At 32.7% G+C, this 13,771-nt stretch overlaps 1 pseudogene; it reads left to right on the top strand.

Moving 5' to 3' along the window:
- Positions 1 to 317: 317 nt before the first annotated feature.
- On the top strand, positions 318 to 3,647 carry LOC113862358 (annotated as a pseudogene).
- The last annotated feature ends 10,124 nt before the right edge of the window (positions 3,648 to 13,771 follow it).

The raw sequence follows: 13,771 nt of genomic DNA, 5'->3' as shown, positions 1-13,771 counted from the left end.
GGTGAAATATTATAAATAAAATAAAAATTACTCAAACTGTTAGTTAATGGTAATAAAATGTTTCATGTATGTAATTAAATAATAATTTACTTTCTACTCACTTTTGTTACATGATATTTACACAAAATTATTATTATTATTATTATTAAAATGATTATTATAATTTTTTTATTTGTAAGAAACGAAATATGATAATTTTATGTTTATTTTATTTTTCAATTAATTGAATGTTATTAATAACTTAATATGTTCAACTTCAATTCTACGTCCTGATGAACCATGAAACAATATTCTCACAAATTCAATGAGCAATCTGAATGGGGAATGGCGAAGGAAATAGTGAAGAGGAGAATATTGTCCAGCTGGGAAGTCAAAGGTCTTGGTCATTCTCTGGTGGGGGCGGGTTTGGTCCTCAAAATTCCCCTACGTTAACGGATTCCCTTGAGTTTCCCGCGAGTTTCGCAACGTTCAAAAATGGGTCCAAGTCCAACCCCATCAACACCAATTGTTGTCGCTGCAACCCACGGTGCTCTTGGTCATTCTTCTCGCCAAACCAAACAACTAAATCTCCGATCCCACTCACTCATTCCCAATTCCAATCGCGGAATCCGTTAACCCCGAATCCGCCATGGAAGATGTATAGAATACTATCGACGCCGGCGTCAAAGTTCCGTCAGTTCCGGCGACTCCGCTCTCGAGCGAAAAGCGCGGCGACCGACGAGGAACACGCGTTCCAGATCCTATGGCGGTACCAGATCCTGGACCCGAACAGCGACATCGTAGCTTATTGGAACAGGGTGTTCCTTGTGACGAGCCTCCTCGCCCTCTTCGTCGACCCTCTATACTTCTACCTACCCACCGTTGGTGGCCCAGCGTGCTTGCAAGCAGACCCCAAACTCAGCATTCTCGTCACCATTCTCCGTTCCTTCGCCGACCTCTTCTAGTCCTCCACATGCTCATGAAGTTCCGCACCGCCTTCGTCGCCCCCATTCTAGAATCTTCGGCCGCGGCGAACTCGTCACGGACGCCCGCGAAATCGCCATCCGTTACTTGAAGTCTGATTTTGTCATTGACCTCGCTGCCACCATCCCTCTCCCTCAGGTACGTACTTTCATTCTTATATTTCTTAGTAAAAATTGGATTCTTAGTGCAATACTTTTAATTGATTCATTTTGCCTTGCAGATCGTGATTGGTTAGTCATTCCAGCGAGTAGTAAAGCAAGAACTGATCATGCCAACAACACCCTTGCCCTTTTCGTTCTTATTCAGTATGTTCCTAGGCTATTCTTATCTTTCCTTTGAACCACCGTATTCAGAAAACCACTGGTGTTATTGCCAAGACTCCCTGGATTGGAGCTGCGTACAATCTTGTTCTCTATATGCTAGCTAGTCATGTAAGTTTGGTGTTCCTTCTACTCAGTGATTTCAAATTTTTATTTCTTTCAATAATTATCATTGTTATTGTTCGAACAGATTACAGGAGCAACTTGGTATCTGTCGTCAATAGGAGAACATTTAGCTGTTGGCAAACTCAGTGCAATCAAGAAAACAAATCACATACCCTGTCTTGCTTGCCTAGTTATCTTGATTGCAATAGTTTGAACCTCCCTGAAAGGGAATACTGGCTGAACATCACCCGTGTAATTAGCAAATGTGACGCCAAGAGCAAGATCAATATCAAATATAAGTTTGGGAGTTTGCAGATGCTTTTCTGAATGACGTTGTCACTTCCAGTTTTAAGGAAAGATATTTCTATTGTCTTTGGTGGGGTTTGAGAAATTTAAGGTATATATGAAATCTTCATTGCTTCGTATATATTTTCGTCTCTCTTATTCCTACCTCTCTGCTCCGTTACAATTTTGCTCTAGGCCTGTTTCAGAAGAGATATCATGATTGTGGCGAGCAATGTTCAATTTCATGTCTTGGGTCATACAATAATAGCATTAACACACCAAGTTAGCTCGTGCAATCACTCTCAAAAATGGATATTCATATGTATTAATGGAACACTTAAGGAAAAATTATGTGCATGGTTTTAATTTGGTTTTGAGTCCAACTTCAGAAAGTTGCAAATTATGGTGTTTCCCGTCGCTACCTTAATTATCATTCTGCCTTGAAATGATAATTAAGGGGTACCTCTTACACCTTATTATTTACTACTACATGCGCATCGAGATCACACGATAATTTTCTTTGGCAGTTCGTATGGACAGAATTTGGACACCACAACATACCTTCCGGAGACACTATTTTGTATCATCTTGTGCATTGCTGGATTAGTTCTCTTTTCACTATTGATTGGAAACATGCAGGTAAGACTAGCAGAAAACTGTATGGATTTATCACATAAATTCAAGAGGTAATACAAATACTGATTTTGGTTAATGGGTATTTCTTTTATTCCTTGTCGAAGACGTACTTGCAATCGATGTCAGTTAGACTCGAAGAATGGAGGATTCGGAAAAGAGACACCGAGGAGTGGATGAGGCATCGCCAGTTACCACCAGATTTGCAGGAACGTGTCCGTCGTTTTGTTCAATACAAATGGCTTGCGACAAGAGGAGTTAACGAAGAGGCTATAATGCTTTCGTTACCTCTTGATCTTCGTCGAGAAATTCAACATCACTTGTGTCTTTCCCTTGTGCGGGGAGTACGTCTCTCTCTCGATCCCTTGGGACACATACATTATTTATCCATCTTACCATGCTACATAACAATGCAAATTTTGTTAATAGAACCATTATTTGTTAGCCGGAAAAACAGTCGATCAATAATTCAAAACTCTCCTTGTTAGGGAAAATTTGTGTATAGAAAAGAGTGAATGAAAAGTAAAAATAATTGTGTATAGTATTGTATATATGATATTAATTTTCAGTCGTAGAAATAACACAACTTCACTTCTTAATTTGTACAGGTCCCTTTCTTCTCACAAATGGACGATCAGCTTCTCGATGCCATTTGTGAACGTCTTGTGTCATCATTAAGCACAGAAGGCACCTACATATTTCGAGAGGGTGATCCAGTGGATGAAATGTTGTTTATCATTAGAGGCAATTGGAGAGCTCGACAACGAATGGAGGAAGGTCTGGATTCTATAATTCCATAACACTAAGACCTGGTGACTTCTGTGGAGAGGAATTGTTGACATGGGCCTTAATGCCAAACTCAACCCTCAACCTACCTTCTTCGACTCGCACTGTCAAAGCCCTCACTGAATTGAAGCTTTTGCACTACAGGCAGAGGATCTGAAATTTGTTGCAGGTCAGTTCAAGCGCCTTCACAGCAAGAAACTTCAGCACGCGTTTAGGTATTATTCCCATCAATGGAGAGCATGGGGTACTTGCTTCATACAAGCTGCTTGGAGAAGGTATCAGAAAAGAAAGGCAACAAGGGAGTTATCCCTGAAAGAGGGTCTTTACTACATGGCAGTGCCTGAGAGTGATGAAAGTGGAAATTATGAGGATGATGAGATCGGGGAATCCTCAGGGAATGTGAAAAAGGTTCAAAACCTTGGTGCAACTGTTTTGGCCTCAAAGTTTGCTGCCAATAACAGGAGAGGGAACCATAAGCTACAAGGCAGTGACCCTGTGCCGCAATTGTTCAAGCCAGATGAACCTGATTTCTCTGTAGACAATGAGGAAGTTTAGTGACGCACAAAACTAATCCTAAACTGAAAACATAGTTTTAACTTTTAACACTGGTTCAATAGGAAGTCTTATTATTTGAATGTAAAATGTATTCATAGATTAGTAATGGTGATCGCGGGTTCCCCATTAAAGCTAATTAAAATTTATTCAAAAATAAATAGACTCGTCACGAATTTCTGTTTTAAAAAAAAATTAAAAACACTTTATAAAGGCATTTGAAAATTAAAATTAGATTCAATCTTACTGTACTTAGACGTATTAATTTAAAATAATTGTGTTAAATTTAATTGTGTAAATTTGATAAACATTTAAAAATATAAATTTCTAATAAGTAAAATATAAATAAAAATAGAAATAAAATAAAATCAATCTTACTGTCACATTTAATTTGAGAAAAAGTCACAACCTTCAAGAAGATCTCTACCTGTGAGACTTGCCTTGTCATACTCTTTTTGAGGAGCAATACTTAAAATATTTGATCTCGGTTTACACACTTTATAATGATTCATTTAAACTTTAATATTATTAATATCAAATTTTATAATATCAAACTCTAAACAAATTATTATAATATCAACACTTGCGCTCTTAACTACTATTATTTTAATATTTAGTATTTTATATGGAATCATATCTTTAAGATGCTTTTTTTTGACACTATTTGTTAATGATTAAAATAAATTCCATAATTTTTGTATGAAAATATACTATCGAGAGTTTAATTGATTACAATTAGTTGAGAGTCTCTTTAATGATGTAGAGGAGATACAAACTTTTTTTTACAAATGGATAGCTAAATAGCCATCCTTCTTCTTAAAATAACTAAGATTATTCATAAATTATTACACAATTAAATGTAAAAGACTTATTTTTGGTCTCGGGCTTTTTTTTTCGTCCACCCGACTGTGTATAATTTCGTATATATGGATCGGCCGGTGGAAGATTATTAATATTTATTTATTTATTTAAATTGAATTCTGTTTAGAAATATGCTGGATTAAAATGCGATTATATAATAATGTGACATCTGTGTAAGCATCGTTTCGTAATAGTGAGCGAAATTCGATGCAATAATATTTTGAATTGTTAATATTTATTTTTTCCGCCACTACCAGAATGTGGCCATTTCTAACTACCATGTTATTGTTTCCTGTACACTATATTTAGACCGGAATTCTAAGGTACACGTGATTTTCATGCTTAATACTTGTAAAGTCAAGTACGAAAACATTCTTCTGATTTGAGAGCCATTATTTTCATAGACGTGAGCCAAATGGTCAACCGCGCGCCTCCCTTTCCTTGTTTTTACATCCTTTCCGTCGTTTTTTTGTCAAAAAATGAAACACACAGATTCCGGTGGAAACGCGATGCACTTTAATTTTTATTTCGTTTCAGGGGTGAGAGTTAATCAATTTTTTTTATATCATTTTAGCTTGCGATTTAAGTGGGAGGAACTCGCGAGTTCACTTTACCAATATTCTGGCTTGATTTCTAAGTCAAGTACAGCATTTGAGGTATTTTAATCCCTCATGGATTGAATTTAGATAGAAGAGTATGGGAGCAACGGTAATCCTGCTAAACATCGGAGTCGCTGTGTGAAAGGACAATGTCAGCGGTATCGTCGGTTTAGTAAATCGCCGGCTGTCGTTCCAGGGACATATTGTGCCACTAATCTTTCTGATGGAACTCTCCTCATGCCCTTTCACGCCAGATTACCCATCTGGGTCTGCCGCCTGAAGGTCTGCAACTGATGTCGTTAATATTCAGGTTTTGTTCAATACTAATTTGTAGGTCGGTTCAATCCATTTGTCTATATTTTTACTAAATAGAAAAACCTGTAATGGTTAATGATTTTTTTGATGTTATACACAATTTATGCGAATAAATTAGTATAAATTAAAGAGACTTGAGTTACCATGGGAATATCTCTAATTGTAGAAGTTATACTTAATACGAAGATTTGAGAACTAAAATCTCATATCATAGGTTTAGTTTTGGTAAACACCTTTTTCCATTCAACATAGGAATCGTGTACCTAGTCAATTTATCCACTCAAGTGTATAAATCTCCAATGTCCATCCACCCTCACTATCTTTGCACGTTTCTCGCCTTTTCTTTACATCCATGATGAGCACACTTCCTCTGACCATACACTAGCGAGTCCAGCATAGCAACCCAGCACTTTTTTTTTACTAGGGCTAACCTCTCGAAATATGATACCTTTCAGCTACAGTTTTGTGATTACCTTGATTTCCTTGAGATGCTTTGACCTCTCGTAATGCAACCGTCAAGATGTTCCAGCCTGGATAATGAGGTTCATCGTAACACGCCAACATACGTGGAGCCAGAGATCGGCCTAGGGAGTGCATATTGACACCCACACCATTCAGCCTCGACCAATGCCACACGTAGGAAATGAGTATGACTTGACGTTTTTCTAATGAAACACGTAAGCCTTAGCAATATTGGTGTCCTTCTTATCTAGAGGGTCTTTGTTAGATGACGGACTAGCTCGGTTATCTTTGTTTCATTTTAATGGTACCATCGTCTCGACTTTAACCATAGACTATATGTACTTTTGGCCATCGTTGTTCGAAGCTTCTCAACAATTACTTAATGTGAATTGCATGTGTTTCTGCCTTTATTGAGACAAGAAATAGGTGGGAGGCGTAAGATATAGGAGAGGAGGTGGTTGTGCATAGTGGGACGTTATCATAGTGTTATAATGGCCCACGTATATTTAAAACGTGCACAAACCCCCCAACATAGTTGAAATTGTATAATACCAAATGACTAGTCCTGTTCCACATAGCAATATCCTCAACTACTACTTAATTAGGTGATATAGAACTGGACATTGATCTGTGTCAGGTTGTGACCATAGGTTTGATGACATTGGACTATCATTGCGTTCTACTTTGCCTGTACTCAATCTCCAAGTTCCTATGGTTTCAATTGCAGCCTATTCTCGACGATGATTATGGTCTTCCTCCTTACTTGATTCTTGTCTCATACAGTCCTAATTTCTCACTCATTAGCGTAGTATAAGATTATCTACCTCATTGCATTTCTGATCTACACCAATGGGGAATTCCATTTCCCGTGTTGGCACTTTGTAAATAAATGGGTCATTAACCAACATGTTTGCTTACACAGTAAGACATTCACAACAGGGATTCGAAATTCAATTGACCTGTACTAGATTTTGTGGGAGGGACGCTCTATCCGGCAATGCATACATGGATGAATTGCTGGTTAAATTCGATTATGTCCTTTGAATCCTCCCGAGTATTTCAATCAATATCATTTTTTATATAACATTACGTATTCATATTGTTACCTATCACCCTATTGCGTGATAGAAAATAAAGGCCTCTTCAATCACTCAATATGTCGTTCTTCGCTATAATTATTTTTCAGATTAGTCGCTTCTATCTTCGATATCGCACGGATGTCTTCTCTCTCTTTGATTATTTCTGTCTTTTCTGGACAGTTAGTGTTTTTGAACATTAACCTCTTACTCATGTCAGTTAATTCATTGTGTCCTTCGATTCGCACGCTTCCCACATAAAGGGTATTTTAATCCATTTCCGTGCGCATACAAGTTGCATGTTGACCAGCAGATTTATATTGGAAGATTTTCGTCTGCTCCTTTGAATACCTTTGTTAAATACGCCTTGAAATAGAATTATGTGGGCACAATAAATGATTTCTATTGTAAAAACGACTAATGCCATCTGTATTGCTCATACTCCAAACCACAAGTGTGTTAACCTTCGATTAAGATTGATGATGCAGGAGACTCCAACCTTCCTGTGAGTTTTCTGGTGGACTCAGTGGAGGATAGCTTCTTAACTTCCTCTTCGAAATAGATTGAGAGCCTTTCGAGAATTGGTATATCTTACGTGCGTGTGGCTATGCGAAGATGGTACAATGAGCTTCCAATAAGCACATATTAATAATATAGTTAGCAGCGTATATCGCGCAATATATGAAATTACATCTCCTTTCATGTGTTAGCCAGTACATTTTCAGTCTAGATTTGATTACCTCTTTAAGACCTGCGAACGTTGTTTCCTTGGACAATCTTGGTTGAAATTGGCTCGGGCAGATAGTTGAAAATGTGCCAGTGATCAATAAACCATGGTCCTAATTCCGAACATTCTTCCAGGTGTCTCTGTTGTACCCGCATATTCCAAATTATCTTGGGTGAATAGTTGAACACCACACATCTTCTGATGCTTGTATGATGTGCTAAACGTCTTCTAAACCTTGTATTAACACCAAATGAGGTACCTAAATTCTATGGTAATGTCAGTAACGATGGATCCGCAACTCATTATTGCCCCACAAAATCTAGTAATTTTCTCCAATTAAGCTGCATAGATGGAATCATTCCCACTTTCAACAATAAAAGCAAATGACATCATAACGTGGTTAGGTACAGCAATTGGATTTTAAGATCTTTGCTGTTGTTTATGTACATGGCCAAAATGCAATTGTCGCTGCATGATCACTTTACGTGAGCAACAATATTCCCTCTACATTTGAACAAGCAGTTGGCAAACAGTCTTACAATGCTATCCTTAAACATTGAACGAAATACCGAAACTAATTGCCCATCTTGGCTAAATTAAATTTGCCACTCTATGAACATGTCCAACAACATGAGATTCAATATTAACAATATAGTATGAGAGTTATCAGAACCCGGGGAGGGCAGTAAATTGTCATTGTACTCTTAAACATGCTGGCAGATTGTAGTGCTATAATGATTCCAGATCCAACAGTTCACCATTACTCGTACACATCTGCCTTATTGTTTCGAGCATCTGCCAAGACTTAATTTTGAGTACATTAATTTTATATCTCATATAGGTGAATTTTGAGTTGGCGCATCTAGTCCTCTTTAATGTGAATTAAAGAGCTTATAATGAGACAGAGGTGATTAGGTTCAGAGAGTTTAACCTAACCCTACACAAACCAAAATAAATTGAACTAAGTATCTTTTTCAAATTAGAGAATAAGAATATCATTCACTAGAGAATAGGATTATATTCAATAATTAAATTACCAGATAGCGTAATGCCCGATGGAAGAACCTCAATATTGAATCATAGTTTTTGCACTTCTAGTAGTTGGAACTCAACCATTACATGCACAAATTTTTTTCCTTAAGTGTTCCATTAAACGAATGTTTATTGAATGATAATATTGTTTAGGAGAGGTTTGAGAACATTGTAATGCACGGGCTTACCCCCCACTCTTTGGTGTTGAGTTTGTTTCCTATCATATTATTGAGAGTTTTCTTATTAAGTCAAATGATGCTCTTATTTCTCCATACAGGCGACCACCATTGTCTTATTAGGGTTAAATACCTCAACAGATTGATCCGACACATATGTATAGGTTTTGGACAATCAACAACAATAAACATACTTTCTTCTGAATAGATACGGTCCCTCATTGCAGTGGTAATGTTGTTATAAGTCAGGTATGTGTTGAAAACATTCGATGCTTTTAGAGGAATACCAAAGAGATAGAAACAAGCTAAATAATTAAACGTGATCTCCGAATAACCCATGAATTATCTCACTAATTTCTTCCTGCTTAATTTCTTGGTCTGAGTGGTCCAATTTAATAGATTTGTAGTGTGGACTATACATCCAAAAGGTATATTCACCTACAATTACATTTAAACATACAATATTCATCATTTAAAATTAAAAATAAAAAATTTAATCAATATACTTTTTAAATGTTACCTCCAACATTTTCTTGTTGTAAATTAAGTTTGAATCAAAATCACCATCAATGTCTGTATCTGACGAGCTGTCTAACATAATATGTCTTGATTAATATCATTTGTGTCATCATCACTATTGATTTCATCATCTTCATCTTCATAATTGCATTGATCTCCACATCCTTCAAAATACAAACACTTATTCAATATGTGTTGTCACTAAAAAAAAGTTTAAAAATAAATTTAACAATATATATTATACCTTTTGTAACATTTATATTGACCATTTCCATAGGGTTAGCGGTGACATTAATAAGCTTAAGTCCAACATATTCGACCCACCTCTTGAACTCTCACCAAATGCAATATCCACATTAATTCAATAAGATTTGTAATACTTTGTTGTTGATACGCACTAATCATATAATTAATGTCTTCATCATCACATATATCTAATGCATTGTATTGTTTAGCACTTGAATCAAACCATAAACGAGAAAATATTCTAGATATGACATGATTATTACTAAGATTCAACTTGTCATGAATCTTTTTCTTTAAATTCATATAACTTATCCCTCTTTCTATCTTTATCATTTTTTGTTACTTTCAAATGTCACACCTTCATTTCCAACATAATTTTTCCATTCCAATATACAATAATAATTAATCACATTCATCCTGCATTTAATAAAAAAAACATATCAATAATTATTTACAATTATACTTATATAAAAAAATACATATCAATTAATATTTACAATTTATACTTATTATATAAATAATATGAATAAATATTTGTAACACACAAATATATTATTATTTTTCACATTATTTATATTATAAAAATGTAATATTTTTAATACTATATTCACATATATAAAATAAAATATTCACAACAAATATAACATTATTTTTTAATTAAACAAGTTTATATTAAATATCTACTAACTTTTATATTTTTTAATAATTATCTAAAATGTCAATTTTTTAATTCAATATACACAAAAAATATTTTATTAAATATTCATAAATTTTAACTATTTCTATTTATAATAATTAAAACTTTTAATAACAAAAATGTTTAGAAAAAGTTTCAAATATTACTAACCTAAAAAAATTCCCAATCTTCAAAGGTGTAGAATCCTTTCACTTTCACCGTGATTTAGGTGTCCACATTTCACACATTATATAGTAAATTTGGCTAGATAAAAGGGTGTAGCAAAAGGGAGGGACTAGTGGGTAAAAGGGGTTTCGTCTGAATTATAGGCAAAATCACACCTTTTCTGTCTTAAATGCAGGTGAAATGACATGTTTTCATCTTAAATGCAGGCGAAATGAGTACCTTTTTTGTTTCATTGTGGGAACAAAATCATTAGATTCAACCACGTGTCCAGATCCTATGATTTTCGTCCTGAATTAAGATGATTACATAGTATCTTGACACTTGTCAACTGTTTCACCTCTCATATATACGAATTGAGTGACAGATGTCAAACATGTAGCATATTTTCCGTCTCTTTTTAGACGAAATGATTAAATTTAAAAATAAAATTAATTTTGTCTCATTGATATACAAAATACATGGTTGACATGGCCCAAAAAAACTCCAAACAGAAAATAAGTTTTAATTTTGTTTTATTTTTGATAATTATTTTAAAAAGGTATTATTTTAATCATTAAGCTAACAATTATTTTTAAAGAGAAAATAAAATAAAATTTATGTTAACAAACCATTTTTATTTTAAAAAAACTATTTTTAAAAATAGAAAACAAACGTGTATTTAGACTTTTTATTTTTAACAAAGCAATTGTAAGCTGTGGGAATTCAATTGTTTAGAATCAAATTAGTTACGTGGCTTTGTTGAATGATGTAATAAATATTTTTAAAAAATATTTAAAATTATTTAAAATATCACTAAAGATTAATGTTGGTACAAATTTTATAATAATAAAGTTTATGTATGTGTATGTAATAGATGCTATCTCTGTTCTTATTTAGCTATTCACAGGGAGAAAATAAAAATACAGGCTAAAATATTCAATCATTTCATTTTAGTAAATTACTAATCTACATTTACTAAGTAAACTTTAGTTAATATTTGGGATTATTCAAATAGTATTTTATTTACAATTCTTTAATGAGTACTTAAGAACACAATAATAAATAATATTTTTTTTAAAAATTGCATTTTTGAAATTTGTAATTTTTATATAATAGCTTACTATACATATATATTTTATTATATGCACTTTGATACACACTAAAAAACCATTATTATTTTACTTAAAATTTTATATAAATAAAAAGAATTAATAAAAATATTATAATTGATATTATCTTAAACTTTTGATAAATAAATAAATAAATTTTTTATCTTATATTAAGGAAAATGTTAACTAGGACACTCGTTTTGTTTTGGGTAATACTATCTAACAAAAGGTTTAAAAATTTAACTGAAGATTTATTCAACCCCCTCCCTTTTTCACCTATTTTCAACTTTCGTTTCAAATTTACCAGAAGATTTGAAATTAATTAAAACCTTCAATCTCAACATCTCAATAATACAGTATAGCATTCTCACATAGTAGGAAAGAATAAATTATCAATGCCTAGTAAAACAAAACAAATACTTGCTTTCACACATATTGTTCAAATAAAAACAAATCCCATAAAAGACTAACGGTTTGAATTGATTTTGATAAATAAAAATTATCCAGATTTTATAATGAATTTTATACTATATTTTATATATTATTTAGATATTTTACATAGGGTATCTATATGTAAAATAATTTTAAAAGAACAAATGATTTGAGAGAACTGATAGTTTGTATAAAGAAAGACTTCAACAATCATCATGTTCAAAACCAATAATATGAATAAAATAAAAGTACAAAAAGAAGTAGTTGATTAAGGAAGAAGAATCATTATCAAGAAGAGAAAAAAATATATTTATTTTAAAGAGATAAAAGCATCTTTTACTTATTTTTCACGCTTTGCATCAAAATAGAAAAAGATAAAAAAGATAATAAAAAATAATAAATGTGTATAACATACATTTGTAATCTATTGTTCATATAACAAAGATAATTATAAAATTCTATTTTTGTTATTTTATTTAAATAATAATTTTATTATTTTGATAAAATTAGAAAAATAGAAAATAGATAGGAATAAGAATTCAGTGTTAACAAAAATTGACTCAAAATTATGAGATGTGATATGGTGTAATCTAGCTATGAGTTAGACATTTTTTTTTTATATTGATTTAGTTTAATTCTTATTCACCTACAGCAAGATACACAAGAATTAAATTTAGTTATTAGAAGATAATAATAGAAATTTAATAATAAGTTATAAAACTAGCTTAAATAGTTAAAGAATTAGCCAAATAAGCCTTGAAATGTTAGTCCCATTTTGTATAAGTTGATGATCTCTTAGAAGCCCAATTTTTTTATCATACATTTCTAAGTATATCCACTTAATTATGAGAAAAATTAGTTGCATTAATAAAACAATTAGAAAGAGGAAGAGTAGTCAAACAACATTTAAAAGAAGGATGAGGAATCTTAACTAAAGTTAGAAATTTGGTCCTAGCTAATGGAAAGAGAAAAAACTATGACTTATACCATTAGAAATTGACTAGTAATTGCAATGAAATAAGTCAAATGAAACTGAAAGAAGAACTAAAGGTTAGAATAAAAATAGGATAACGAATCAAAGTACTATAAGTATTATTGAAAACATTTAAAAACTTGAATTTTGTGCCAAATTATCAATTATGAAAACAGGCTCTAAGTGGACCACCCATTGAAGCACACAATACTTGGCAAACATAAAGGTACATGGTTGTAAGCAATCAAGCAAAATTAGCTAAGTGAAAAATCAAGAAAAGACATGTATACAAGGAGCCAAAGTTTTTCATGCCATTTGAAGTTTTCAAACAATTCATATTCTCTCCTATGGCTGTGGCAATATGTTCAGTTTTGAAGCCACAAGGCCAAAACTTATCTCAAACCTACACTAATTACCTCGTTTAAGATAATAATTTACTAGCAAACTGATATATCATATGATATATTTATATTTATAGTTTTATTTTGATTTTTAAACACTTTTCATATGTTTATTTTTAGGTTTTTACCATTTTTCTTGTTATTTGAAAAAATGGGCTTTGTTACTAAATAAATGTTTTAATTTTTTTTTCAGTTATTTTGACATCTGACTACCTTTTTGCCATAAACTTTTTTTTATAGATATCGTTTTTGGCTTATTCTATTGCATTGGATTCTACAAATCCATAATTTCAAAATACATATATGGGTTGTTGGTTGTTTTTTATTTTTAATGATTTTTTAATTAAGGTAGATTTGT

Source organism: Abrus precatorius, unplaced genomic scaffold, assembly GCF_003935025.1.
Source record: "Abrus precatorius isolate BTA unplaced genomic scaffold, Abrus_2018 Scaffold3, whole genome shotgun sequence".
Taxonomy (NCBI): Eukaryota; Viridiplantae; Streptophyta; class Magnoliopsida; order Fabales; family Fabaceae; genus Abrus; species Abrus precatorius.
This window is presented reverse-complemented; position numbering and strand designations above follow the sequence as displayed.